Source organism: Balaenoptera physalus (genome assembly GCF_965194825.1).
Source record: "Balaenoptera physalus genome assembly, chromosome: 11".
Classification (NCBI taxonomy): Eukaryota; Metazoa; Chordata; class Mammalia; order Artiodactyla; family Balaenopteridae; genus Balaenoptera; species Balaenoptera physalus.
This window is the reverse complement of record NC_138896.1, coordinates 6,141,412-6,145,392: the sequence shown is the minus strand read 5'-3', so window position 1 is coordinate 6,145,392 and position 3,981 is coordinate 6,141,412. Positions and strand designations below refer to the sequence as shown.

Below are 3,981 nucleotides of genomic sequence, written 5' to 3'. Positions count from 1 at the left end.
GCACAAGGTTTTGAGGCAAGGTCTATTCAGTGATAGGCAAATACTAATATGAAAAACTTCTTGTAAGGCTCATTTATTCATTCATTTATTCAACAAAAGCTAGTCGTGAGCACTGGGCTGGAGCTGAGGATGCAAACGTGATCAAAGCAGACATAAATCCTAGGCTCACAGAGCTTACAGACCAATGATGAAAAGAAAACACTCATAATCACACAGGTAACTATATGGCTGCAGATAAGGATAAATTCAATGAAGAAAAAGTAAAGTTCTTATGAGGAATATGCATGGAAAGTCTACTTACTATTGAGTAATCAAAGAACGTGTTTCTGAATAAGTGGGTGACTGTGATCATGATGGTGGCGATAAAGATATGGATTCAAGATGCATTTTAGGAGATAGAATCCACAGGACTTCATATGACTTGATGGAGAAAGGATGATGCTCTGAATTCTGGCAGGAGAAACTGGGTAAATGGTGGTGTCATTAGCTGGGCTGTGATACTGTGATAGCTGGGATATTGTGATAGCTGGGATATTGCTACTGGAGCAGCAATAAATCCTGAAGGAACTGTCCAGCATTACAGTTGTTAAATTTGAGATGCTATATGATATTCAAGTGGAGGTGTCATGCAAGCTGTAAGATATATAGGTCTTAGCATAAAAGAGTCTGAAATGAAGAGATAAATTTGGATGTTGTCATTTATAGGCGTTAATTGAAGTTAGGGAGAAGGGTAAAATTGCTGAAAAAGACAGTGTGAAAAGAGATGAAGTAGGGACTCAGGACTGAGCCTTGGGAAATTCCAACTGAAGTACCGAATAAAGGAGGAGAAACTCAAAGAAGGGATTTAGAAAGAGTGTCAAAGACATACGTGGACAAAAGAATGTTAAATACACAAGATAAGAAAATAAGAAACACCATGAAAGGTGCATATAAAATATTATGAAAATTTAGAGGAGAGAGATGATGTCCATCTTGGAACTAGCTGGATCCTGTCCAGGAAAAGGCTAGAAAGAGTAACTGCATTCTAAAACAATTATTTCTTTCCAGACTTTTCTGGATAGGAACCAGCTCCACTAAAATATAAACATATAGTAACTCAGTTTTCAGAACGTATCCATGGCATTGAAAATCTTGGAAAACCAGAGGATGAGATGATGCCTCTGGATGAGAAAGGACCAGAACTCTCTCCTTCTAACTCTTTTAATTACATGGTTATGGAAACCAAATTGGCTTGGGAGGCAACTGGCAAAGTTACACGATTTTGGTAAAAAGATGTCTCTACATTCGACTTGGACAATGCCTTTTCTCACCTCTTTTGGGAGGAGAAAATAATGTGCCATTATTTTGTATTAAAATTCAGTGGCTCTCAAAAGGCCATGGATCCTAGAAAAAGGGAAGATGGTTTCCATTATTCATGGCATGGACATCACAGCAGAGATGGAACTGGAGATGAAGCAAATTGATGGCTGATTAGCTCTGGGAGACAAAAGAAGAGCAAGTAACATGACCAACCTGGGTTTGCCAGGAGCTTTTGCCTTTTCAGCACAAATAGTCCTGCTCCTGGGTAATCTTTCACTCCTGGACAAACCAGGATGGCTGGTCATCTGTAGGAGGCAGAGCTGGCCCTAAGACTTCAATTCTGGATAGCTCAAAGAATTATTGTGTCTTTAACAAAAATAGGACGCATTATGAAGAAAGTGGACTGGAGAAGAAAGAGAACCAGTTAGAGCTCTACGGGTGTTGAATGTGAGTTCCTGTGGGGCAGCTGCCATGGCACCCAAGCTCACAACAGACAAACGGGTCAGAGCTAGAGTTGCAGGTGGGGGGTCAGTCACCTGGACGGTAGCTGAAGTTCTGCATTCGGTAAATTCGCCAAGGGAGAGAGTTTAGGGAGAACCGTAATAAAGAAAGCAGTGGGTTCTTAAATGGCCCCATTTAGGAGATGAAGAGAGGAAGGAATAAGAACCGGAGAGGGAGACCAAGAAGGAGAGGACAGCGGAGCAGAAGATAAGGCTGAGGGGAAAAGAGAAGAAAGAAGGAGCGCACAGCCAACTGCTCTTCATTTTTCCAAGATTAAAAACTAGAATTCAAAAATAGATTACAAAATAAGAAACAGCCTTTGGATTTAGTGACTAAGGTGTTATTGATGGCCTTGGCAGAGAAATTTTAGTGACTTACTATAATAGAGAAGAACAAATCTGACTCCATATTGGATCTGTTTCTTTTACTTTAACCTTTGTATTCTATTGCATCTGTTACAAGTTAATCACTAAAGGGATGCTCCCTATAGCTTAAAGTAGACAGTAATGGCCCATCTCCAGGAACCCCACCTCCCAGGCCTGAGTGTTAAACTAAATTACCTTTGTTCAGCTCACAGGAAATATCCTGACCCAGCTCACCTGTGAATGGCTGCAGGAAAGAAGAAATTAACACATCCCCTCCAGAGTCTGGCCAAAACCAGGAAATATTTGTAACAACTTATGGCCTTTTTACTTTACCTCCTCACCTCCCTACTCTTTGTTCTATAAAAGAAACTAACATCCAGACCACAGGAAGGTGGTTCTTTGGGACACTGGTCCACCATCTTCTCAGTCAGCTGGCTTTCCGAATAAAGTCACCATTCCTTGCCCCGACAACTCGTCTCTCAATTTATTGGCCTGTCTTGCAGTGAGAAGTAGGAGCTTAGACTTGGTAACATTACTGTGGGCTGAAGCTACATATCAGGAGATTCCAGAGTAAACAGGCAGGAGCGAAGAGGAAGCCTGAATACAGACTCTCAAGGAGCTTGGTGGTGGAGAAAAGAAGGATGATAAGCTAGTAATTTACTATGTTAACATTGTGTTAACTTTTAAAACCCTAGTGGACAACTTATTATAAGCCACCATTGTGAGAAAAAGCACAACATAAAGTTATGAAATATATGACAGTAACCACTAGGGAACTTCTGATGAGTCACTAGCTCCACCCCAAACCTACCCTCCCTTTGGTCTGTAAAAACACATGGTTCATCTCAGACAATTTCTAAAGTTTCTTCCAGCTCCACTGGACCTCTTTTCTAGAGTTCAAGGCTGTGAATCAAATAACCATTCTTCCATTTTGTGATGCAAAATTGTGGGTTTTGGAACTCCAGACGGTTTTCCCCAATTATCTAAAGCAGCATTGTCCAATGGAACTTACTATGATGATGGGAATGTTCGACCTCTTTGCGGTCCAAAACAGTAACCACTAGCCCTATGTGGCTACTGAGCGTTTGAGATGTGTCTGGTGTGACTGATGAAATGAATTTTAAATTTTATTTAATTTTAATTAATTTAAATTTAAGGAGTCACATACAGCTGGAGGCTACTGTATGGATGGTGCAGCTCTAAAGGATTATAATGAAATTCTCAAAAAGTTTCAAGCCCGAACTAACTCAAAACCATAGACCATGTGCTATATTTTGTTGGTAGTATGACCCTGAAACAGACAAGCCCTTGAGTGCATTAGCTGCCACAACATTCTACCAAATGAATACAGGATGAAAGAAAGCTGTGTTAGCCGCTGCTGTAACTGTCCTGGCAGAGAATGAGTTTCACCACTGAAGAAAAAAGGTTAGCCTCGTTTTCTAGTCCTACCAAAAGAAGCTCTAAATGTGTTAGGAGACGCTAGCTGGGTGGGAGAGGGACTTAGAAAGATGCTGCTGAGAGATCACTACATACAATATCTGATAAGAGCACTTCACGAGAAAGATAACAGAGTAGATGAGACCAAATCCTCACAAGCAACACATAGAAAATGGAAGAAGTAAACTAGGGAAAGGGGGAAACAGTGTTAAAGGCACCTAAAGAATGACTCAAAATTTTTGCCTTCTCACAATGTTTCTAGAGAAAATTTTCAGCACGGGGATGACTAGTTTTTCAATGTGTGGATTTTCTCCCCTCAATTACAACTTGCACTAAATGCTTTACAATTAACACGGATAACGTAAATATATCTGGAAAT

The 3,981-nt window shown here is 40.4% G+C and overlaps 1 long non-coding RNA gene across 1 annotated transcript; it reads left to right on the top strand.

The window, feature by feature from the left end:
* The first annotated feature begins 222 nt into the window (after positions 1-222).
* On the top strand, positions 223-2,730 carry LOC309638000. The gene is made up of 2 exons (XR_014250938.1): positions 223-474; positions 753-2,730. It is a non-coding gene; the product is annotated as an uncharacterized lncRNA (long non-coding RNA).
* Positions 2,731-3,981: the final 1,251 nt, after the last annotated feature.